General features: G+C 38.9%; 1 pseudogene; it reads left to right on the forward strand.

The window, feature by feature from the left end:
* Positions 1–25,782, forward strand: part of LOC147340724 (uncharacterized) — a 35,089-nt pseudogene extending 9,307 nt beyond the window's left edge.
* Positions 25,783–27,324: the final 1,542 nt, after the last annotated feature.

Consider the following 27,324-nt stretch of genomic DNA (forward strand, 5'->3'; position numbering starts at 1 on the left):
GCCCCCAATCCCTCCCAGCATCAGAGTCTTTTCCAATGAGTCAACTCTTCGCATGAGGTGGCCAAAGTACTAGAGTTTCAGCTTTAGCATCATTCCTACCAAAGATACCCCAGGGCTGATCTCTTTCAGAATGGACTGGTTGGATCTCCTTGCATTCCAAGGGACTCTCAAGAGTCTTCTCCAACACCACAGTTCAAAAGCATCAATTCTTTGGCCCTCAGCCTTCTTCACAGTCCAACTCTCACATACATGCATGACCACAAGAAAAACCATAGCCTTGACTAGATGGAACTTGGTTGGCAATGTAATGTCTCTGCTTTTGAATATGCTATCTAGGTTGGTCACAACTTTCCTTCCAAGGAGTAAGCGTCTTTTAATTTCATGGCTGCAGTCACCATCTGCAGTGATTTTGGAGCCCAGAAAAATACAGTCAGACACTGTTTCCACTGTTTCCCCATCTATTTACCATGAAGTGATGGGACCGGATGCCATAATCTTCGTTTTCTGAATGTTGAGCTTTAAGCCAACTTTTTCACTCTCCACTTTCACTTTCATCAAGAGGTTTTTTAGTTCCTCTTCACTTTCTGCCACAAGGGTGGTGTCATCTGCATATCTGAGGTTATTGATAATTCTCCTGGCAATCTTGATTCCAGCTTGTGTTTCTTCCAGTCCAGCGTTTCTCATGATGTACTCTGCATAGAAGTTAAATAAACAGGGTGATAATATACAGCCTTGACGTACTCCTTTTCCTATTGGGAACCAGTCTGTTGTTCCATGTCCAGTTCTAACTGTTGCTTTCTCACCGGCATACAAATTTCTGAAAAGGCAGGTAAGGTGGTCTGGTATTCCCATCTCTTTCAGAATTTCCCACAGTTTATTGTGGTCCACACAGTCAAAGGCTTTGGCATAGTCAATAAAGCAGAAATAGATGTTTTTCTGAAACTCCCTTCCTTTTTCCATGATCCAGTGGATGTTGGCAATTTGATCTCTGGTTCCTCTGCCTTTTCTAAAACCAGCTTGAACATCAGGAAGTTCACAGTTCACAGAATGCTGAAGCCTGGCTTGGAGAATTTTGAGCATCACTTTATTAGCATGTGAGATGAGTGCAATAGTGTGGTAGTTTGAGCCTTCTTTGGCATTGCATTTCTTTGGGATTGGAATGAAAACCAACCTTTTCCAGTCCTGTGGCCACTGCTGAGTTTTCCAAATTTGCTGGCATATTGAGTGCAGCACTTTCACAGCATCATCTTTCAGGATTTGAAAGAGCTCAACTGGAATTTGATGACCTCCACTAGCTTTCTTTGTAGTGATGCTTTCTAAGGCCCACTTGACTTCACATTCCAGGATGTCTGGCTCTAGGTGAGTGATCACACCATCATGATTATCTGGGTCATGAAGATCTTTTTTGTACCACTTGATCACTTCCATGAATAGAAGAATCATTTATCAAGTGATTTTGAGACCAAGGAAACAGAAGTTCTTACTATGGAAAACATTCTCAAGTATTCATTGTTGTTACCAATAATTAAAAGAAATCTTGCATTTAAGCTGATCTGGAAAATAAAGAAAATGACAATAAAACACATGCTTACACATAAATACTGCATTAAAATTTTTATTTGCTCATAGCGCCAATTGTCTCTCTGTATGTCACTGTGGGCACTGTTTGCTGAACCCATGGTAGGCAAGGCATGAGCTAAGAGGCTGGAAGAAAGTACAAGGAGCCATATGAACTGCAGACATATTCACTCCCTTATGGCTGGCACAGCAGCCATAGTAGCATACATAACATAACACAACATAACCGCACACAACCTGTGACCAAGTGAATACTTTGATACATGCATGCACAGTGCCATAAGTGATCTTAGCTGTTATGTAACCATTATTTATGAAATTTGGGGCAAAAATGAGAGGCCATGGGGTGAGAGAGCCTGACCATACCATCTTAGTTAATTTGTTCTTTCCCTATACTCCACCCCTTCAGTGTCTCTTGCCTCACAGTCTACACACAGTGCATCTTCTGCAGTATTTCCTTAGTGAGTAATCCTGGCCCTTTGATTTACATCTTGCAACAGCAGTAGCTACAACAGTTACATCCCCAGTACAGAGCAAAATCCAATGCCAGATAACACCTGGAACTTATATTGCAGATCTTGCCCTCATGGGGCTAGAAGAGCCTCCCACTGCACATAGAATGACTTTATCTTCCATGGCCAAGTCCAGTTCACTATCTGTCCTTTTGAACTCACAGGGAAGCCTCCACAGGGGCAACGCCACTCCTGCTGGGTTTTTATTAAGGGCCCACAAACCCCCCTACAGGCACTAAGCCCATCCCTTCAAGGAGAGGATTTTTGTGGTGTTCACAGCCCACCCACAAGATTCCAAATGCTTTCACACTGTGCTAAATCTGCAAGAGAATCAGAGGTTAATAGCGCATCATAGGACACAGCCTTTACAGTATACCTTCACACAAATCAGCCCACATTTACATCTGCATAACCCAGAGAAGACCCCTGACTGCTCAGGCCCCTTTAAGGGTCTTCACACTTCTAATTCCCTTTGCCTGCTGCCGATGTCCCTCTATTTCTCTCAAACTAGCTACATTGACGTCACCCGATAGATGGAGCACTCCACATAGGATGCAAGAATAGCAGTCAGGGATCCAAAAGTGGTGGATGGGGCATTGTTCAAAATGGCATCTTGCATCCTGCCAGTAAAATGATCATCACCTGTGCCTCGGGTATTTGGGTTAAGCATAGACTGCTTCATGCCCAGCTCTCTCACCACTTGGATTGAGTCGGTATAGGTATGCCATTTACTCACAGTATCCGGGAGCTCTCCAGCATTCAACCACATGCTGTGGATGGCAGCATTAATCCATTCCATGAGGGTGTGCATTTGGTTAGGACCACCCTGTATGAACCGCCCAGCAGTCCACAACCTTTGTCTTAACGAGGGGTGAGTGGTCACAGATGCCAACCATTCTATTTCATCCCCAACACATATTATGCTGTCCACCCCTGTGTCCCAGAGTCCCTGTGACTCATGCTTCCAAGAGTTCCCCTTGCTTTTGCCAAAACTGCATACACAAGTCAACCAACTTCACCTGAGTATATACATATTCACCTTCAGGGCAGTCAGGAAAATCTATCCCATGGAGCAAGTGGCCGTCTGTGCCATCTTGTTTGGCAAACAGGAACTCACCGCCTGTAACACATTTTCAGTGTTACAGTGCGATCTGGTTAACTGTCCACTGCTTCCCAGTCTTCCACCAGACCCCATGCTGAGAGGATCACAGCCGCACAGTACCACATACTGTCTGATGGCCACTGGATTCCTCCATCCAGTGGAGCCTCAGGCTTTTCTAACTGCTGGGTATCCTGCCAACTATTCTTCTGTGGAGCCTCAGTCCCCTCTTCCTGCTGGGTGTCCTGCTGACTATGCCAACTGTATTGCTGATCCTGTTCATAGTGCCAATTTTCTCACTGTATCTCACTGTGTGCACTGTTCCCTGAACCCTTGGGTAGGTAAGACATGAGCTAAGAGGCTGGAAGAAAATTCGAGGAACTGCAGATGCATTTATTCTCTTCTGGCTGGCACAGCAGCCATAGCAGCATATATAACATAACACATCACAACCACATACAACCCATGACCAAGAGAATGCCTTGTGACACACATGTGCAGTGCTATAAGTGATCTCAGCTGTTATATAATCATTATTTACAAAATGTGGGGAAATAATGAGAGGCCGTGAGGTAAGAGTCCATGAGGTGAGAGAAGACCATGCCTTCTTGGCTAATTTACTCTTTCCCTACACATATTCATCAAAAAGCAATTATAAATGGGATGCCAAATTCCAATATTTACTAATAAAAAGATAGATGCAACTTTATTGCAGAGTTAAAGTATGGAATTCTAATTGAGCTATTTAAAATCATAAAAGATGATAGTGTTAAAGCGCAGCACTCAGTATGTCAGCAAATTTGGAAATTTCAGCCATGGACACAAAACTGGAAAAGGTCAGTTTTCATTCCAATTGCAAAGAAAGAAAATGCCAAAGAATGTCCAAACTATAGAACAATTACATTCATTCCACATGCTAGCAAGACAATGCTCAAAATCCTTCATGCTAGGTTTCAGTAATTCATGAGCAAGAACTTCCAGATGTACAAGCTGTATTTACAAAGCAGAAAAACAAGAGATCAAGTTGCCAACATCCGTTGGATCATGGGAAAAGCAAGGGAATTCCAGAAAAACATCTACCTCTGCTTCATTGACTACACTAAAGTCTTTGACTGTGTGGATCACAAAAACTGGAAAATTCTTAAAGAGATGGGAATAATAGACCACCTTACCTGTATCCTGAGAAACCCATATGCAGGTCAAAAAACAAGAGTTAGACCTGGACATGGAAAAACAGACTGGTTCAAAACTGGGAAAGGAGTACATCAAGGCTATATATTGTCACCCTGTTTATTTAACTCACATGTACGTAGTGCAAAATGCTGGGCTGGATGAATCACAAGCTGGAATCAAGATTTCTGGGAGAAATATCAATAACCTCACATATGCATATGATACCACCCTAATGGCAGAAAGCCAAGAGGAACTAAAGAGCTTCTTGATAAAGGGGAAAGAGGAGAGTGAAAAAGCTGGCTTAAAACTCAACATTTAAAAAAACTAAAATCATGGCATCTGGCCCCATCACTTCATGGCAAAGAGATGGAGAAAAAGTAGAAACAGTGGCAGATTTTATTTTCCTGGGTTCCAAAATCACTGCTGATGATGACTGCAACCATGACATTAAAGACATTTGTTCCTTGAAAGAAAAGCTATGACAAACCTAGACAGCATATTAAAAAGCAGAGATATCACTTTGCCCACAAAGGACCATACAGTCAAAGCTATGGTTTCTCCAGTAGTCGTGTATGGATATGAGAGTCGGACCATAAAGAAGACTGAGCACAGAAGAATTGATGCTTTTGATCTATGATGCTGGAGATGACTCTTGAGACTCTCTTGGACTGCAAGGAGATCAAATCAGTCAATCCTAAAGGAAATTAACCTTGAATATTCATTGGAAGGACTGTTACTGAAGTTCTAGCTCCAATATTTTGGACATCTTTTGCAAAAAGCCATCTCATTGGAAAAGATTCTGATTCTGGGAAAGAGTGAGGGTGGAAGGAGAAGGGGCTGACAGAAGATGAGATGGTTGGATGGCATTACTGACTCAATGGACGTGAGTTTGAGCAAACTCTGGGAGATAGTGAAGGATAGGAAAGCCTGGTGTGATGCAGTCCATGGAGTCACAAAAAGTTGGACATAGCAACTGAACAACAATGGACAATGAATAAATAAATAAATAACAAAATCACTTAGAGCTATTCCATACAGCTAATTATTTACTGAAATATTCCACCAACACACAGCAAGCATGCATGCTCAGTCATGTACAACTCTTTGTGAACCCATGGACTGTGGCCTGTCAGGCTCCTCTGTCCATAGGATTCTCCAGGCAAGAATATTGGGATGGCTTGCCATTTCTTCCTCCAGAGGATCTTTCTGACCCAAGAATCGAACCTGTGTCTCCTGCACTGGTAGACAGATTCTTTACCACTGGGTGACTTGGGAAGCCAACACACAGCATACAAATGCACAATAATAAGGAGTGGCAAAGTGCAAACTCTGCATACAACACTAACCACTATTTTCATTGTCAACCTCAATTTCCGTTATTTTAAGATTGGTAGTTGATTGGATGCCTCAGAATGCAAGTTGTTTACTGAAATCCTGGATATAGCAGTAGTACTAGCCACATAAGCAAAATGTCCAGACTAGTGAAAAATAACAACCACTGACATCAATGAGTATACTGTTATGCACTAGAAAGAAAAGATTAGTTAAAAGTGTTTCTCTTTTTATTTGTCATCTCTTTAGCTATAGCACATATTTTAAACTATTATAAAAATAGCAACCTGCGAGTTATCATCGGGTAGACACTTCAAACTCCGAGTTTTTTCTTACAGAATATAGAAGTACAGGTGCTTTCACTTATGCTAACTGTATTTTGGACCTAACAAGAAATTTTCCTGTGATTCAGTATAATACTTGCCACGATTCAACCACACTGTAAGTACTGATTCAGTGTTGGTCAGCCATGGTCAATTGAGGAACACTCAAATTTTCAGTTGTTTAAAAGTGTGTTTGTGTCATAAGCAGTTCCTTATTGAAACACCTTAGTGTGAAAATATAAGTACCATTTCCAGAAAATAGAATTGAAGACTCCATAGAGAAAAATAACAAATGAAAGAGGACAATCACTTACCTTCCCCTTAATTTTGCTGCACTAGATAGCATGATGAAAACTGGTATGTTAGGTGGATTTTAACACATGCAAATTTTTTTTGTTTGAACATTGAATTGGTAGCATCAGCATAAATGGGCTAAATAAATGTATTTGCAAAAAATAAAATTCTTATTCACATAATATATTAATTCATATAATTCTTATTCAAAAAATCATCTTAGAATCTCATTTACAGCTTCAGGTAGGATTTTATTTATTCCCTTCAGATTTTTAAAGGGCATAAAATACATAATTTAGAAAAAACTAGTAAAATTAAAACAGCCACTAAATTTTGTTTGCATTTGACTCTAAATGCTACCATTTTTCATATTTTTTCTCTAGCTTTCATAATACAATACCCTATATAAGAAGAACCAAAGAGACTGCCTAAAGCAACAGCATCACAATGCAAACGTCAGGCTACTATGTCATGCTGCATTATCAACTGGAAGATGAGATTAAAGCCTCAAAAATAATTTTTAAAATTTTAACCTTTTACTATTAGATATTTTTAGAAGAAAAAATGTCTATCTGTTCAATAGTCCTTTATTTTTGTTTTATTTGGGATAACAATAAGAGGAGACTCTTCTATATTTGATTACAGTACTTTCTCACAGAATGTTCCAATCAAATATTAATAAGTGGTTCTATTTGAAATGTTACATATTAAATTCTGTTTATAAAACTCAAAGTTAAACACAATTTTAAAAGACTTCTCTGGAATGGAAAATAGTATAGACATTTGAGGAAATAGTCTGACAGTTTGCCAAATGTTTAAACATAGAATTAGTATACTGTATTGGTGTTTTTCTTTCTGGCTTACTTCACTCTATATAATAGGCTCCAGTTTAATCCACCTCATTAGAACTGATTCAAATCAAGACAGCAAAAGAGACACAGATGTATAGAACAGTCTTTTGGACTCTATGGGAGAGGAAGAGGGTGGGATGATTTGGGAGAATGGCATTGAAACATGTATAACATCATATATGAAATGAATTGCCAGTCCAGGTTCGATGCAGGATACAGGATGCTTGGAGCTGGTGCACTAGGATGACCCAGAGGGATGGTATGGGGAGGGAGGTGGGAGGGGGGTTCAGGATGGGGAACACATGTACACCTGTGGCAGATTCATGTTGATATATGGCAAAACCAATACAATATTGTAAAGTAATTAGCTTACAATTAAAATAAATAAATTTATATTTAAAAAAAAAGAACATAGAATTACAATATGACCTAGTAATTCTACACTGAGGTACATGCCCAAGTGAAATTACAGACTCATATGTGAATGCTCCCTGGAGGCTCAAGACAGTAAAGTGTCTGCCTACAATGTGGGAGACCCGGGCTCCATCCCTGGGTCGGGAAGATCTCCTGGAGAAGGAAATGGCAACCCATTCCAGTATTCTTGCCTAGAAAATCCCATGGACGGAGGAGCCTGTTAGGCTACAGTCCATGAGGTCACAAAGGGTCAAACACAACTGAACGACTTCACTTCACTTCACTTCACTATAGCAGTGTTAGTCCAAAGATCCAAAGAGTAGAAACAACCCAAATTTCCATCAACTAATATATGGATTAGCAAAATGGTACATAGCCATACACTGGAATAAAGCTAGTGGAGGTGATGGAGTTCCAGATGAGCTGTTTCAAATCATAGAAGATGATGCTATGAAAGTGCTGCACTCAATATGCCAGCCAATTTGGAAAACTCATCAACCACAGGACTGGAAAAGTTCAGTTTTCATTGCAATATCAAAGAAAGGCAATGCCAAAGAATGTTCAAACTACTGCAAAATTTCACTCATCTCACATTCAGCAAAGTAATGCTTAAAATTCTCCAAGCTAGGCTTCAACAGTACATGAACTGAGAATTTCCAGATGTTCAAGCTGGATTTAGAAAAGGCAGAGGAACCAGAGATCAAATTGCCAACATCTGTTGGATGATCGAAAAAGCAAGAGAATTCCAGAAAAACATCTATTCTGCTTCATTGACCATGCTAAAGACTTTGTGTGGATCACAACAAACTGGAAAATTCTTCAAGAGATGGGAATACCAGACCACCTTACCTGCCTCCTGATAAATCTGTATGCAGGTCAAGGAGCAACAATTAGAACCGGACATGGAACAAAGGACTGGTACCAAATTGGGAAAGGAGTATGTCAATACTGTATATGGTCACCTTGCTTATTTAACTTATATGCAGAGTGCATCATGCAAAAGGCTGGACTGGATAAAGCTCAAGCTGGAATCAAGATTGCAGGGAGAACTGTCAATAGCCTCAGATATGCAGATGACACCACCTTTATGGCAGAAAGTGAAGAGAACCTAAAAAGCCTCTTGATGAAAGTGAAAGAGGGGAGTGAAAAAGCTGGCTTAAAACTCAACATTCAGAAAACTAAGATCATGGCTTCCAGTCCCATCAATTGATAGCAGACAGATGGGGAAATAATGGGAACAGTGAGAGACTTTGTTTTCTTGGGCTCCAAAATCACCAGATTCTTTACCAGCTGAGCCACAAGGGAAGCCCGATGGTGACTGCAGCCATGAAATTAAAAGATGCTTGCTTCTTGGAAGAAAAGCTATGACCAACTTAGACAGCATATTAAAAAGCAGAGGCATTACTTTACTGACAAAAGTCCATCTATTCAAAGCTATGGTTTTTCCAGTAGTCATGTATGGATGTGAGATTCGGACCATAAAGAAGGCTGAGGAGCTCCAATCCCATTCTTCCTCCTTCAGTAGCTGTCAAGCCCCTGGCTGTCACTGTGAATGCAAGTTGTTGGTTTTCATGATTACTGAGAGTTTTTATCATGAATGTATATTGCATTTTCTCAAGTGCTTTTTCTGCATATTTACATACTAATAAATTCAACTAAATCTGAAGATCTAATTGGCATTATTAAATGATTCATAAATTAGGCAGTGTCTTACATAGCAAGCAGAAAGATATTTTGTAGAGTTATACAAAATGCAAGGCTTTTATAGAAAGAAGGGTAGGACAAGAGAGTTGTCAACAAGAGAAAAATAGAAGTTTATTTTGGAGAAAAATAAGAGTTCATATGCTAACAGCTTCTCATTGTCTGAGCTGCAGCATTTCCAGTGGCTAGGCCTGCAGCTAATGAGAAAGAAAATCTTCCTCCTGTTGGAGTAAAGTTGCACCTCCTGTTTGGGAATGCGTTTGTCTCTTCAGACTGGGGTCTGTAATTAATGGTTCTTCCTATTTGGGGTAATTGGTAATGAGTGGCAGGGTGTAACAGCTCCCTCTACATACTTCCCTAGTTCCAATTTTGGTTTGTTTCCTTTTTATAATCTTCACAATTTCCCCTCTTTTGATCAAGATCTTTCTCAGAAAGCATCTCTGATCAAGAGTCAGGTTTTCCAATTCAGTAGATTTCAACACTCTGCCAGGATGCACCCTTCCTGATGTCATGTCCCACATGGGAGGAAAAGTGTATGAAATGGCTTGAGGCCACATGTGAGTAACAATGAAGGGTAATAGGGAGAGCTTTCAGATGTCCTTATCACAAGTCTATATTTTTTTAAGGTAGATATCATTGGAGATCATCTCAAAGAACTGAGTTCAGTTCAGTTCAGTCTCTCAGTCATGTCCGACTCTTTGCGACCCCAAGAACTGCAGCACGTCAGGCCTCCCTGTCCATCACCAACTCCCGAATTTCACCCAAACCCACGTCCATCGAGTCGGTGATGCCATCCAGCCATCTCATCCTCTGTGATCCCCTTTTTTTCTTGCCCCCAATCCCTCCCAGCATCACAGTATTTTCCAATGAGTCAACCCTTCGCATGAGGTGGCCAAAGTACTGGAGTTTCAGCTTTAGTATCATTCCTTCCAAAGAACACCCAGAACTGACCTCCTTTGGAAAGGACTGGTTGTATCTCCTTGCAGTCCAAGGGACTCTCAAAAGTCTTCTCCAACACCACAGTTCAAAAGAATCAATTATTCAGTGCTCAGCTTTCTTCACAGTCCAACTCTCACATCCATACATGACCACAGGAAAAACCATAGCCTTGACTAGACGGACCTTTGTTGGCAAAGTAATGTCTCTGCTTTTGAATATGCTATCTAGGTTGGTCATAACTTTCCTTCCAAGGAGTAAGCGTCTTTTAATTTCATGGCTGCAGTCACCATTTGCAGTGATTTTGGAGCCCCAAAAATAAAGTCTGACATTGTTCCCACTGTTTCCCCATCTATTTGCCATGAAGCGATGGGACCAGATGCCATGATCTTAGTTTTCTGAATGCTGAGGTTTAAGCCAACTTTTTCACTTTCCTCTTTCACAGTCATCAACAGGTTTTTTAGTTCCTCTTCACTTTCTGCCATAAGGGTGGTGTCATCTGCATATCTGAGGTTATTGATCTTTCTCCCGGCAATCTTGATTCCAGCTTGAGCTTGTTCCAGCCCAGCGTTTCTCATGATGTACTTTGCATGTAAGTTAAAGAAGCAGAGTGACAATATACAGCCTTGACATACTCCTTTTCCTACTCGGAACCAGTATGTTGTTCCATTTGCAGTTTTAACTGTTGCTTCCTGACCTGCATATAGGTTTCTCAAGAGGCAGGTCAGGTGGTCTGGTATTCCCATCTCCTTCAGAATTTTCCAGTTTATTGTGATCCACACAGTCAAAGGCTTTGGCATAGTCAGTAAAGCAGAAATAGATGTTTTTCTGGAACTCTCTTGCTTTTTCGATGATCCAGCAGATGTTGGCAATTTGATCTCTGATTCCTCTGCCTTTTCTAAAACCAGCTTGAACATCTACAAGTACATGGTTCACGTATTGCAGAAGCCTGGCTTGGAGAATTTTGAGCATTACTTTACTAGAGTGTGAGATGAGTGCAATTGTGTGGTACTTTGAGCATTCTTTGACATTGCCTTTCTTTGGGATTGGAATGAAAACTGACCTTTTCCAGTCCTGTGGCCACTCCTGAGTTTTCCAAATTTTCTGGCATATTGAGTGCAGCACTTTCACAGCATCATCTTTCAGGGTTTGAAATAGCTCAACTGGAATTCCATCACCTCCACTAGCTTTGTTCGTAGTGATGCTTTCTAAGGCCCACTTGACTTCACATTCCAGGATATCTGGCTCTAGGTCAGTGATCACACCATCATGATTATCTGGGTCGTGAAGATCTTTTTTGTACAGTTCTTCTGTGTATTCTTGCCACCTCTTCTTAATATGTTCTGATTCTGTTAGGTCCATACCATTTCTGTCCTTTATCGAGACCATCTTTGCATGAAATATTCCCTTGGTATTTCTAATTTTCTTGAGATCTCTAGTCTTTCCGATTCTGTTGTTTTCCTCTATTTGCACTGATTGCTGAAGAAGGCTTTCTTATCTCTCCTTGCTATTCTTTGGAACTCTGCATTCAGAGGCTTGTATCTTTCCTTTTCTCCTTTGCTTTTCACTTCTCTTCTTTGTACAGCTATTTGTAAGGCTTCCCTAGACAGCCATTTTGCTTTTTTGCATTTCTTTTCCATGGGGATGGTCTTGATCCCTGTCTCCTGTACAATGTCACGAACCTCAGTTCATAGTTCATCAGGCACTCTGTCTATCAGATCTAGTCCCTTAAATCTATGTCTCACTTTCACTGTGTAATCATAAGAGATTGATTTAGGTCATACCTGAAAGGTCTAGTGGTTTTCCCTCCTTTCTTCAATTTAAGTCTGAATTCGGCAATAAGGAGTTCATGATCTGAGCCACAGTCCGCTCCTGGTCTTGGTTTTGCTGACTATATAGAGCTTCTTCATCTTTGGCTGCAAAGAATATAATCAAGCTGATTTCAGTGTTGACCATCTGATGATGTCCCTGTGTAGTCTTCTCTTGTGTTGTTGGAAGATGGTGTTTGCTATGACCAGTGCGTTCTCTTGGCCAAACTTTATTAGTCTTGGCCCTGCTTCATTCCGTATCCCAAGGCCAAATTTGGCTGTTACTCCAGGTGTTTCTTGACTTCCTACTTTTGCATTCCAGCCCCCTGTAATGAAAAGGACATCTTTTTTGGGTGTTAGCTCTAAAAGGTCTTGTAGGTCTTCATAGAACCGTTCAACTTCAGCTTCTTCAGCGTTACTGGTTGGGGCATAGAGTTGGATTACTGTGATATTGTATGGTTTGCCTTGGAAATGAACAGAGATCATTCTGTCATTTGTGAGATTGCATCCAAGTACTGCATTTTGGACTCTTGTTGACCATGATGGCTACTCCATTTCTTCTGAGGGATTCCTGCCCGCAGTAGTAGATATAATGGTCATCTGAGTTAAATTCACCCATTCGAGTCCATTTCAGTTCGCTGATCCCTAGAATGTCGACGTTCATTCTTGCCATCTCCTGTTTGACCACTTCCAATTTGCCTTGATTCATGGACTTAACATTCTAGGTTCCTATGCAATATTGCTCTTTACTGCATCAGACTTTGCTTCTATCTCCAGTCATATCCACAACTGCATATTGTTTTTGCTTTGGCTCCATCCCTTCATTCTTTCTGGAGTTATTTCTCCTTTGATTTCCAGTAGCTTAGTGGGCCCCTCCGACCTCTTTCAGTATCCTATCATTTTGCCTTTTCATACTATTCATGGGGCTCTCAAGGCAAGAATACTGAAGTGGTTTGCCATTCCCTTCTCCAGTTGACCACATTGTGTCAGACCTCTCCACCATGACCTGCCTGTCTTGGGTGGCCCCACAGGGCGTGGCTTAGTTTCATTGAGTTAGACAAGGCTGTAGTCCTAGTGTGATTAGGTTGACTAGTTTTCTGTGAGTATCGTTTCAGTGTGTCTGCCCTCTGATGCCCTCTTGCAACACCTACTGTCTTACTTGGGTTTCTTTTACCTTGGACGTGGGGTATCTCTTCACAGCTGCTCCAGCAAAGTGAAGCCACTGCTCCTTACCTTGGACGAGGGGTATCTCCTCACCACCGCCCCTCCTGACCTTGAACATGGAGTAGCCCCTCTCGGCCCTCCTGTGCCTAAGTATTGAGTACTGAGTTAGCATCACCTTTATTAAGCATGTCATTTACACAAAGATTTGACAAACAGCAAGGACATAACTTAAAAACAAGTATGCAAAGCAGAATTTAAAATAACATAGCAACCCAAATTTGCTTCAAATCTCATTTCTATCACCCATCTGGTAAAAATAAATAAATAAATAAAATAAACGGAATAATTTGAACATCTATATGACTGTATTAACTCATGAATCAGGCAACATCTCATCTAACAAACAGAGAGATATTCAAAGGGGTTGTACAAAGTAGAAAGTTTTTACAGAAAGGAGTGTGGGACAAGGAAGTCATCAAAAGGAAACTGAAAATTTATTGGAGAAAAGTGAGAATTCAAGTGATTAACTATGACTCTTCATTCGCTGACCTCCAGTATTTCCATTGGCTGAACTTATTGCTGGGCATGAAAGAAACCTTTCTTCCTCCTTCAGGAGTAGCAAAGTAGCTGTGCTTCCTGTTTGAGAGTATAAGGTATATTCTACTAGTTGGGATCTGTAATTGACACTTCTTTCTGTTGAGGTCTCTAATTGATATCTTCTTGTCTGAAGTAACTGATGTCAAATGATAAGGGATGAGAATTTCTTCTATAGGCCTTCCTTACTCCAATTTTAGTTGAGGTTTCCGTTATTAGTTTTCATAGATATAATTTTGTGGTTTTTCTTTTTTAGCCTGTCTATGTGATGAATTACATTAATTGATTTTCTTTTTAAAATTAATCTGTATTGGAGTGTACTAATTGATTTTCGACTGTTGAACCAGCCTTTTACACTTGGTAGAAGTCCCACTTTGTTGTGGTATATAATTATTTTTAAACATTGTTGGATTTGATTTGCTAATATTTTGATAATAATTTTTATATCTATGTTCTTAAGAGATCTTGGTCTGTAGTTTTCTTTTCTTATAATTTATTTGTCTCATTTTGTCATTAAGGTGATGCTGACCTTATAGAATTCCCTCTGCCTCTATTCTCTGAAAGAGATTGTAAAGTGTTGGTGTGACTTTTTCCTTGAATCTTTGATATAATTCATCAGTGATCCACCTGGGGCCTAGTGCTTTCAGTCTTGGAAGGTTATTCATTATTAATTCATTTTCTTTAATAGATATAGGTCTCTTTAGATTGTCTGTTTCTTTTTGTGTGTAGTTTGACAAATCAAATCCTTCAGGGAATGATCCGTTTCATTTAGGTCATCAAATTTGTGGGCATAGAATTCTTCATAGCATTACTTTATTATCCTACTAATGTCCATAGGATCTGTAGTGATATCCCTGCTTTTATTTCTGATATTAGTAACACGTGTCCTTTTTCTTTTTTTCTTAGTTACATGAACTAGAGATTTATTGATTTTATTGATCTTAAGAATCAGATTTTGGTTTTATTTATTGATTTCTTTTCTTCATTGACTTCTGCTCTACTTGTATTAATATCTTTTCCTCTGCTTACTTTGAATTTAATTTGCTCTTCTTTTTCTAATTTTTTAAGTTGAAAATTAAGATGATTGCTTTTAGATCTTTCTTTTTTTGTAATATATGTATTTGATGCTATAATTTTCCCTCAAATCACTGCTTTTGATGAGGTGAATTTTCATTTTTATTTTGTTCAATTTTTAAAAATTTCTCTTGAGTTTTATTATTTAGAACTGTGTTGTTTAGTCTCCATATCTTTGGATTTTCCAAGTATCTTTCTGTTATTGATTTCTAGTTTAGTTCCATTGTGGTCTGAGAGAAGACATTAAATGATTTTCTTGAATTCCATTGTGGTCTGAGAGGAGCAGACATTGTACAATTCCTATTATTTTAAGTGTGTTGAAGTGTGTCTTATCACCCAGAATGTTGTCTATCTAGGTGCATGCCCATGTGAACTTGAGAATGTGTATTCTGCTGTTGAATGAAGTAGTCTATATATGTCCATTATATCCAATTGATTGATGGTGTTCAATGCAATGATATCCTTAATATCTACCTACTATATCTGTCCATTTTTTAGTTGAGAGGTGTTGAAATCTCCAACTATTTCTCCTTGCACTTCTATTAGTTTTTGCCTCATGCAATTTGATGTTCTTTTGGTAGGTGTATACATGCTAAGGACAATTGCCTTCTTAGAGAATTGACCTTTTTGTCATTATATAATGCCATTCTTTCTCCCTGATAATTTCCCTTGCTTAGAAGTCTGTTCTGTCTGAAATTAACATAGCTGCTCCTGCTTTCTTTTAGTCACTATTAGCATGGCATTTTTTTCTTGAACCATTTACTTTTAATCTATATGTATTTTTAAAGTGAGTTTTTTGTAGACAATATATATGTAGGTCTTGCTTTTTGATCCACTTTAACAACCTCTGTCTTTTAATTGGTGAATTTAGACTATTGAGGTTCAAAGTGATTAGTATTATAGTTGGATTAATACACACCATGTTTGTCACTGTTCCCTAGTGGTTGCCATTATTCTTTGTCTTTATCTCTTTTTCTGCCTGTTGTAGGATTTTTTGTTTGTTTGTTTGTTTGTTTGTAATTTAAATTTATTTATTTTAATTGGAGACTAATTACTTTCCAATATTGTATTGGTTTTGCCATACATTGACATGAATCCGCCATGGGTGTACATGTGTTCCCCATTCTGAAACACCTTCCCACCTGCCTCCCCATACCATCCCTCTGGGTCATCCCAGTGCACCAGCCCCGAGCATCCTGTATCATGCATCGAACCTGGACTGGTGATTAATTTCACATATGATAATACACATGTTTCAATGCCATTCTCCCAAATCATCCCACCCTCGCCCTTGGGGCATTTTATATGATTTTTCTCTTCTTCTTCTTCTTTTTTTTTTTTTTTTTTTTAGTGGTTGCCCTAGAGTTTGCAATACATTCACAACTAATAACACTTCCAATTTCAAATAACACTATACCAATTTACTGGTAGTATGAGTACCTTATAATAACAAAATAATCCTAATTCCTGTCTCCCATTCCCTGTATCATTGCTGCCATTTATTTCATTTCTGTGTAAGCATATATTTCTGCATAAGTTTTTTTTTTTTTTTTTATAAATCATTTTAGTAAATTTTAGGTTTCCAATTGGATCAAATTATGAGTGCTCATATAACCCTACCTAACTAAATAGGTAGTTAGGTAGAAAGATACACATATATGTGATTTAATATATAAATGCTAAAACACATTATATATATTAAAATATATTTTTATATTATTTTTTACCTTTTACTTTCTCTGCTTATATATAGTTGGGTTTGTTTTTTGTTTTATTTTCTGTTTCTTTAAATTGGGCTTCTAGTTGCTTACAGCTGCAGTTTCTAGTTTCTGTCTTTGGCTATTAACTCATAGTGTGGACTTTCTAGGTGATTACAGGAAAAGGGGGGAGAAGGAAGGGGCCTGGTGGCCTCCTCTAAGCAGCCATTTCTTGTTTCATTTTCCCAGTTCATTTTCCTAGAATTGGGATTTGAATCCAGAGAACTATCACAAAGTTAGCCCTTGCTTGAAATATCAGTCCCTTCTCATTATTTTTTTAACAAAATCTTTTCAAATAGCTTATATATCTAGGTGGATGAAATTTCTTTCTTTTCTTCTCTCTTTATTTTTCTCTTCCATCTGTCCCCCAATTTTTATCTTTAAAGTGTTTTTTATTGGATAAACTTCTGGTAGCCCTGAGTCACCCTGTTCATAGATAAGCGCCTCCCTTTCTAAGGTGTCTTAATTGAACTTTGAGGTGCTTGGATCCACTTTCATGAGAGTAACAGTGGCCTTATCCATAACTTTGAGTCTCTAGATTTTGAATGTAAGGCCCTAGGTGTGCTAGTGAGCAACAGTGCTCAATAGGCATTTTATATACTGAATCAGTTGCATGACCTACTTGGGGGTTTTAGGTGGGGCAGGGATAAAGCCTGGATGAAGCACAAGCTGGAATCAAGATTGCTGGGAGAAATATCAATAACCTCAGATATGCAGATGACACCACCCTTAAGACAGAAAGCGAAAAAGGACTAAAGAGCCTCTTGATGAAAGTGAAAGAAAGAGGGTGAAAAAGTGGGCTTAAAACTAAACATTCAGAAAACTAAGATCAAGGCTTCTGGTCCCATCATTTCATGGCAAATAAATGGGGAAACAATGGAAACAGTGAGAGAATTTATTTTGGGGGGCTCCAAAATCACGATGCTTGCTCCTTGGAAGAAAAGCTCTGACCAACATAGACAGCATATTAAAAAGCAGAGACATTACTTTGCCAACAAAGATCTGTCTAGTCAAAGCTGTGGTTTTTCCAGTAGTCATATATGGATGTGAGAGTTGGGCCATAAAGAAAGCTGAGCACCGAAGAATTGATGCTTTTGAACTGTGGTGTTGGAGAAGACTCTTTAGAGTCCCTTGGACTGTAAGGAGATCCAACCAGTCCATGCTAAAGGAAATCAGTCCTGAATATTCATTGGAAGGACTGATGCTAAAGCTGAAACTCCAATACTTTGGCCATCTGATGTGAAGAACTGACTCATTGGAAAAGACTCTGATGCTGAGAAAGATTGAAGGACAGAGGAGAGGGGAATAACAAAGGATGAGATGGTTGGATGGCATCACCAATGTGATAGACATGAGTTTGAGTATGTGATCATCCAGGAGTTGGTGATGGACAGGGAAGCCTGGTGTGCTGCAGTCCATGGGGTCGCAAAGAGTTGGACACAACTGAGTGACTGAACTGAACTGAGGGATAAAGTGTCCCTTCTCCTTTTTCATTATGCATGTGCCACTTGTATCCAAGGATGACAAATATCCTTGTGCCCTACTGGGTGAGGGGACAAATTGCAACAGCAGCAAGGCATGCAGCAACATAAAAGTTTATGTCCAGAATTACACATTTTGGGGGGTGCCATAGGTGAACGTCCTCACACTGACTCTATGTGTTTCTAACAACACACAAGTACCTCTGAGTAGTATTTTCCTTCCACTCAACAGGTCAGGCTGAAATATATAGGAAAATAGCAACCCAGTTTCCTCTACCACTTGTCTTTGTTGCCTGATCAACTAATCAGGTCCATCCCATAATACTTGAAGGGAGGTCATATCTCACTTTCTTCAGAGGAGCCTTTCATAAGCTTAGCCAATCAATATAAAGGTGTCCTTTCACAAGTACAGTCTCGGTATCTACAGAATTGACTAAGCTCAGACCAGAACCTGGGGATGAGTCAGCTTTTGAATTCCAAATTTTAGGCTGAGAACTCATGGCAACTCCCAATAAATGGAACAGTAATCAGACCCATAGCACAAGAGCATGTCAACAAGCAGAGACACTATCCCAGGAAGTCTGATAGAACCAGTTAGTAAGTCAAGAACAGTCTAATGGTATACCATTCCAGTCTGAGGCCAAACAAATCTGACTGCTGTGTGAACTGTTTTAATACAGGTTTTATTATTTAGGTATAATGAGGCCAACAGATCAGGAGATGATTGCCATTGAAAAGATTGTTTGTTATACTTACAGATTCCAAGAGGAGAAAGCATCCTTGTCATGGGGGTCCACACAAGGAAGCATGACAATGGGTCAGAATGCAGAGGGAAATGGGGAAGCTGGACAAGAGCCTTAATTGAGGTTTCTACGGGAATAAATAGGCAAGCCAGGGTTTGCAGATTTAGGATTGGCTAATTTGTATAAATTTAGCAGGCTCTGGGACCTAGGAGCTGTCCCTTGCTATCTGGTATCTGGTCCTGGGGTGATTAAGGTAGGCAGATAGTGGCCTAGAATTCAAGAGCCTGATAAAAGGAATGGCTGGGTATGGGCTGTAAATTGATTTGTATGTGAAAGGCTTGTTCATGGTGAACAAGAAAGTGGTAAATGCTTTCAACGATTTGGCTAAGCCTGTAAAGGGCAGTCCTTCCAAAGTCAGCAAGGCCCCAGGTATCAAAGCATCAGAATACAGAAAATGTAAGGCATGGTTAAAACAGTAAGTTTTATATATATCAAATAGAAAGACTTCTCACAGCCTTAGTAGATTCCTGTATATTATGAAGTTATAAGATAGAATATATACTATTTTCTAAATTATTATTACCCATGGAATCTTGTGTGTGTGTGTGTTGGAGCCATTGATGAGATTAAAGTCCTAGGAAACACTGGGAAACACTAGACTAGAATAACGTATCCCTTAAATAAAGAAAATATTTGGGAGAGTCCTTATATTTCTCAATGGATTGTAAGTAATCTGAGTATGTTTATAGTGTCTATTTTGGAATTATACTAGTCTTACAGATCTACGATACTATGTGTCAAAAACAAGACAAGCATTAATGTAATGCAATGCATTGTATTTCTAGATAACAAAAAACGTTCATAGTCTGATTTTCAAAATTAATGATTTAATCACATGTGTTTTTTTTTAAATTGTATTATATAATGTTTTGAATTTGAATTTCTTTTCAGATTGTTTCTGTAAATCCAACCTTCCAATACAGATGTGCTCAAGATGTTTCTGATGTGTTCATCTATTTTCATCCTGTTGATCCAAAAGTTCGGGAAGAGGCCAGAAGACAAAAAAAAAACAACAGAAATCAACCATAGTCTCCCATCAACACACCAGAGAAGGTATCTATCAGAAAGACTTAGGGATTATAAATCAGGTGGTGATGGTAACTACACATCTGCCCCCCACACCCTGCTGCCACTAACTAAAGAGTTAGAGACAGCATTGCCTTTATAAGACCAAAACTTTCATGGCTTCTTCACCTAGAGAAAATATCAGTTAAATCTCCAAGGGTCACAGAATCTCAACTCTTAGAAGTTACAAGAGTTTCCAGTCCAGAGAAAAGGGAGAAAGGCACAATACTTGTTGCTGGTGTGTCTGGAAACAAGGAGCTGGGTGATGTTGAAATTTCAACTTTGAAATTCACTGAGCTTATACACCTGAAGGCTTTAATAATTAAATGTTCACCATCCTCAGAAAACAGTCATCCAAGGACCCCAAGAAATCTATTGCTGAAATCTCCAGAAAATGTAAAGTCCCCGGGAAGTGATGACCTGAAAGTAGCAAGAAGCACGTACCCTTTTAGAGAAAGACCCATTTTCCGGGGTTCCTAAGAAGAGCTTTTAGAGGCACCACTGAACAGTGAAGGAATCCACATACTCCAAACTACTCTTAGAGAGGAGAGAGACTGACTACCTGCAGCTACCACCAGAAGAGGAAAATCACACAACCATCTTGCTCAGGGGTCACCATCTCCATATTTAGCAAGGACCTTTCCCACTGCTTCCCCAGTGCCCTAAGCTCCAGAGGCAGCACAGTCACAGCTTGCCATGATATAGTGTTGGAAGGAGCCACAAAGTAAATGGACCTGAGTTAACATTTAACCCTCATTCCATAGTTCATCAGGCACTCTATCTATCAGATCTAGGCCCTTAATCTATTTCGCCATGGAAAAGAAATGCAAAAAAGCAAAATGGCTGTCTGTGGAGGCCTTACAATTAGCTGTGAAAAGAAGAGAAGTGAAAAGCAAAGGAGAAAAGGAAAGATACAAACATCTGAATGCAGAGTTTCAAAGACTAGCAAGAAGAGATAAGAAAGCCTTCCTCAGCGATCAATGCAAAGAAATAGAGGAAAACAACAGAATGGGAAAGACTAGAGATCTCTTCAAGAAAATCAGAGATACCAAGGGAATATTTCATGCAAAGATTGGCTCGATAAAGGATAGACATGGTATGGACCTAAGAGAAGAAGAAGATATTAAGAAGAGATGGCAAGAATACACAGAAGAACTATACAAAAAAGATCTTCACGACCCAGATAATCACGATGGTGTGATCACTGACCTAGAGCCAGACATCCTGGAATGTGAAGTCAAGCGGGCCTTAGGGAGCATCACTACGAACAAAGCTAGGGGAGGTGATGGAATTCCAGTTGAGCTATTTCAAATCCTGATAGATGATGCTGTGAAAGTGCTGCACTCAATATGCCAGAAAATTTGGAAAACTCAGGAGTGGCCACAGGACTGGAAAAGGTCAGTTTTCATTCTAATCCCAAAGAAAGGCAATGCCAAAGAATGCTCAAAGTACCGCACAATTGCACTCATCTCACAAGCTAGTAAAATAATGCTCAAAATTCTCAAAGCCAGGCTTCAGCAATAGGTGAACGGTGTACTTGTAGATGTTCAAGCTGGTTTTAGAAAAGGCAGAGAAAACAAAGATCAAATTGCCAACATCCACTGGATGATGGAAAAAGCAAGAGAGTTCCAGAAAAACATCTATTTCTGCTTTATTGACTATGCCAAAGCCTTTGACTGTGTGGATCCCAATAAACTGTGGAAAATTCTGAAGGAGATGGGAATACCAGACCACCTCACCTGCCTCTTGAGAAATTTGTATGTATGTCAAGAAGCAACAGTTAGAACTGGACATGGAACAACAGACTGGTTCCAAATAGGAAAAGGAGTACGTCAAGGCTGTATGTTGTCACTCTGCTCATTTAACTTATATGCAGAGTACATCATGAGAGACGCTGGACTGGAAGAAACACAAGCTGGAATCAAGATTGCTGGGAGAAAGATCAATAACCTTAGACAGGCAGATGACACCACCCTTATGGCAGAAAGTGAAGAGGGGCAAAAAAGCCTCTTGATGAAAGTGAAAGTGGAGAGTGAAAAAGTTGGCTTAAAGCTCAACATTCAGAAAATGAAGATCATGGCATCTGGTCCCATCACTTCATGGAAAATAGATGGGGAAACAGTGGAAACAGTGTCAGACTTTATTTTTTGGGCTCCAAAATCACTGCAGATGGTGACTGCAGCCATGAAATTAAAAGACGCTTACTCCTTGGAAGGAAAGTTATGACCAACCTAGGTAGCATATTCAAAAGCAGAGACATTACTTTGCCAATAATGGTTCGTCTAGTCAAGGCTATGGTTTTTCCTGTGGTCATGTATGGATGTGAGAGTTGGACTGTGAAGAAGGCTGAGCGCCGAATAATTGATGCTTTTGAACTGTGGTGTTGGAGAAGACTCTTGAGAGTCCCTTGGACTGCAAGGAGATGCAACCAGTCCATTCTGAAGGAGATCAGCCCTGGGATTTCTTTGGAAGGAATGATGCTAAAGCTGAAATTTCAGTTCTTTGGCCACCTCATGCGAAGAGTTGACTCATTGGAAAAGACTCTGATACTGGGAGGGATTGGGGGCAGGAGGAGAAGGGGACGACAGAGGATGAGATGGCTGGATGGCATCAATGACTCGATGGATGTGAGTCTGGGTGAACTCCGGGAGTTTGTGATGGACAGGGAGGCCTGGCATGCTGCGATTCATGGGGTCACAAAGAGTCGGACAAGATTGAGCGACTGAACTGAACTGAACTGAACATTTAACCCAGAGGAGACATGTTTCCTCTTTCCAAGTAACCACAATTTGCTTATAAGAGGTAAGATTTTCAAACTCGCTATGACTGCTTTTGTTAATCACATATAAGTTTCCAGACAAGGAGACTTATTTTCAATTGAAGGATAATTGCTTTACAGAATTTTGTTGCTTTCTGTCAAACTTCAACATGATTCAGTGGATAGGTATACATATATCCTCTCCCTCTTGAACCTTCCTCCCATCTCCCTTCCCAACCCAACCCTCTAGGTTGGTACAGAGCCCCTGTTTGAGTTTCCTGAGTCCTACAGCAAATTACCATTGGGTATTCTATATATGGTAATGTAAGTTTCCATGCTACTCTCTCCATACATCTCACCCTCTCCTCTCCTCTCCCCATGTCCATAAGTCTGTTCTCTATGTCTACTTCTCCACTGCTGCCCTGCAAATAAATTCTTTGGTAACATCTTACTAGATTCCATATATATGCATTTGTATACAATATCAGACAAGGAGATTTTAATCAGTGAACTTATTTTCAAACTCACCACCTGGAAATCTATTTGTTTCAATAAACATTAGCTTATTCTAAGAAAAATATGTGATAGTTATAGTTTGACTTTAAGTTGTATAATTCAATTAGATCCCAGTATTAACCATATGAAAGTACACTCTTAAATATTGACTGGTTATAACTTCAGAAATTTTTTATAATGGTTAAACCATCTCATCTTACACCCCAGAAAATAGGAGTTTTCTAATATAATAAAATTTATTTATTTTATTTTTGGTTGCTGTGTGTCTTCATTGCTGTTCAAGGGCTTTCTCTTGTTGCAGAGAGCAGTGTTACTCTTTAGTTGCAGTGCGCAAGGCTTCTCATTACAGTGGCTTCTCTTGTGGCATTCAGACTCGAGGCACATGGGCTTCAGTAGTTGCAGCATGAGAGTTCAGTAGATGTGGCTCAGGGGGTCTAGTGCATGGACCCAGTAGTTGTGGTGGCTGGGTTTAGCTTCTCCACAGCATGTGGAAGAGCCTTCTGGGACCAGGGATGAAATCCATGTCCCTTGCATTGGCAGGAAGATTTTTATTCACTGAACCACCAGGGAAGTCCAAGAGATTTTGAATAAATATTCTCTACTAAAAATAACTTCCAGTTAAGTGAGTAATCTTGAGAAAATGACATTGCATCATAGTTTTTAACCAATAGAATAGAACATTTTACCCCCTAGCACACTCATCAACAGAGGATTAGATTAGAAAATGAAGGAGATAATGGATCTCATCCTATTGTTTAAAAAGGAAGAAGAAAAAGAAGAAGGAGGGAGAGGAGATTCTCTCCATTTCTTCCTGTATATGTGCACCTTATTCTTTAGAAAATATTGAAAAATGAATGATTAATATTATAGCCTCTTCCTGCTTAAAAATAATATTAAATGAAATATTTAAATGTATTTATTAGTGTGCTTATAATGTATTTTATGTAAAATCCTAGATTTATCTTTGCTATTAACTATAAGGTAGCATTTTTGTTTTTATCATTGACAGCTATGTAAACATGCACAACAATGCTACTATGGATACCATATAGTATTAGAAATCTTTAATTTAACTCATGTTAGTAGCCTTCCCCATAATTTCCTGAAAATGGTGTCATCAGTCAGAAACCTTTCATAGAATTAGCCCCACCAAACTATCAAAGGTAGTTCCAATATCTGGAATCTAGCCCAGAGTTTGTCTGGAAATCATAATCTGGCTATTATGTAATTTATTTCTTTTTCTACACATATTTAGGGCTCCAAGAGGTTCTTTATCAGCAATTGAAATCCAAGTATAATCCAAAATCAGCTTAAATCACTTCATCTTAAAATTGGCTCAATCTCAGTCTCACATTCAATTCCCCCCTCAAGATTCCTGCAGATTCCTGTGTACTTCCATCCTATGGTTACCACTCTCTCTGATTTCATGTTACCACTGAATAAACTCTCATACTGCCAAAGAAATAAAATTGAATATTAAATGTCCTTGTTCCTAAAAGCCCTTTAGCTACCCACCACTATAATTTCTCATTGGCTAATATGCTTCTGTAGTCCACCTCCCATCACAATGTTACTTAATCTCTCTCTTCCTCTCCTTCCATGCCTTACTATATTTTCCATTACCCCAAATTCTTGGTCATTGTGTGGGACTATTTAGCCAGATTTTTACTTTTCTCTGTCCATCTTTTCACCCAAAAGAACTTATCAATATATTTTGCTAAACAAAAGATTACATACTGTGATACTATTGTCATATAATTTTAAATCATCAAAATGATTGAACTGAAATCAAATTTGGGTTCATTGGTTTCTCATTCCTATTCATGGAGTTTTTCCTTAAAATGAAAGTCAATATTTAATCATTTAAAACTAACTTTTAACTTTGTGTTTTAGAAAATGCAAAGGAAAGTGACAATTGAAGAGGCCTGGCAAAAGTCCGTTTTGTCAACTTCTGGAGAACATCTTCCTATCAATCCAAGTTTTCAGAAATCTTCTGCAATGAGGGATACAGTTGGAATTCCTGAAGATAATCCTATGCTCCCCAGGAGCAATGGTAGACTTCCCAGGAATAATGTCATCATCCCCAAGGCTAATGTTGGGGTTCCCATGGGCCATGTTGAGGTTTCTATGGATAATTCTGGGATTCCCAAGAGCAAGTGTGAAGTCCCCATGGGTAATGTTAGGGCTTTCATTAATAAAGCTAGGATCCCCATGGATAATTCTGGAGTTCCCAGGGACAGAGGTGGTGTCCCCCTGGTTAATCTTGAAGTTCCTAGAGGAAATGGTGGCCTTCCCAGGGGAAGTAATATTGGAATACCCATGGGTAATGTTGAAACTCTCAGGAATAATATTGGAACTTCCAGGCATATTGTATCCTCTCCACTTATTGAACTCTCAAAGATAGGTGAACACAATTATAAAAATTTACACCTTACAAAGCTGTCCTAATAGTTTAAAGAATATACCAAGACACTAAACACCAAAACAGAGCTGTGTCAAATTTTACAATCCAAAATAGTAAATGAAAAATCTTAATTAAGAATGTATAAATAAACATATAAATGCATTTATTATAGATGTCTTTTATTGGAATTTTTGGAATTAGATTGGAATCTACTTAGTAGTTTATTCTGAATGACTATCCTCTATTAATCTGTGGAATAATATGATTGGAAGGGATGAGTTGTGGAGAAGTAAAACACTTACTTCATCAAGCCTATATTTCTATATATAGTAGTAAAGAGATAGTGTCTATCTGTCACCAAACAAAATAACCACTAACCTCTAAATAATATTGAATATCTCATAGTCCCCCAAACTTCAGGCTTTCTTGAATATTTTGATGGGCAAATGAAAGTGATATCAGTTATCAAGTTATCTGGATGAATCCAGCTTAATGTCCAAGAAGTTTATTAACTGAAAGTTAAGGAACCAGAAGACTTAGCAGAAGATTCCTGAATACAATGCATTTCTGATATGACTTATGAAGAAAAGTCACTAACAAGAGTATTTAAACATACATATTTACTTCTGTGACACATATCTGGAAAAATTGTAAATATTTACTGGATGCTTTAAAAATACAAGGAGACAAAACTATAAAACTGTAAATGTATATGTGGTTGTGATGTAAATAATATGGGTACAGGTAAAACAACACTAACAGCACCACAGGATACTTAAAATATTGCATGTTAAAACATGTCTTTTAAGGAAATTAACTTTACTCATTCTTCCCAATTACTAGTTTTGCAAAAAAATACAAGACATAAGTGAGAAATTAGTGAAATATTTTACTAAATTACTAAATAGGATGCCTTTCTCAGAAGAAAGAAGACCACTTTTAAATGTGCCAGGTGATCAGTATAGTATTCAAATCATGCAACCATAGTTATCTGTAAAATCTGATTTTCAAAAATGTTTATTTCCTAACTCTCTTTAGATAGATAAGTTATATAAGGTAATGAAACTCACCCCATAAACTACATGGGTAAAATAATTTCATTGCTTTATATTTATACATAATATAAATTTTGTCCAAAGGTTTAGAACATATGGGTCACTACTCAATTTGTACATTTAAATTTTCAACTTTCCTAAATAATGTTAGCTGTTGTTTTACAAAACCAAGGACAATTTAATTATAGGTACCACCTAACCCCTTATTGTGTGCCTTACCACAGTGTGTGTGTGTTAGTCGCTAAGTCATATCCAGCTCTTTGCAATACCATGGAATGTAGCCCACCAGGCTCCTCTCTCCATGGAATTCTCCAGGCAAGAATACTGGAGTGGGTTGCCATTTCCCTTTCCAGGGAATCTTCCCAACCCAGGGATAGAATCCAAGTCTTTTGCATTGCAGCTGAATGCTTTACCATCTGAACTAGTACAAGGGGTGATAATCTATGATCTGAGGGAAAACTCTTCCCTACTCACAGGCTTCATTTGGCTTTCAAGGTAAGAGGTAAAGAGGCTGGCTAGCCTCCCTTTTTTTACTCTCTGCTGGTTTATTGCGGTTGTTGAACCAAGACCTTGGCCTCACAAGGAAAAGTAGTGAGATTTCTTTCTCCTACTTCTTACAACCCAGAAGCTGG

Source organism: Bos grunniens, chromosome X (assembly GCF_055505025.1).
Source record: "Bos grunniens cultivar Pamir isolate PY7600 chromosome X, Bosgru_T2T1.0, whole genome shotgun sequence".
Taxonomy (NCBI): domain Eukaryota; kingdom Metazoa; phylum Chordata; class Mammalia; order Artiodactyla; family Bovidae; genus Bos; species Bos grunniens.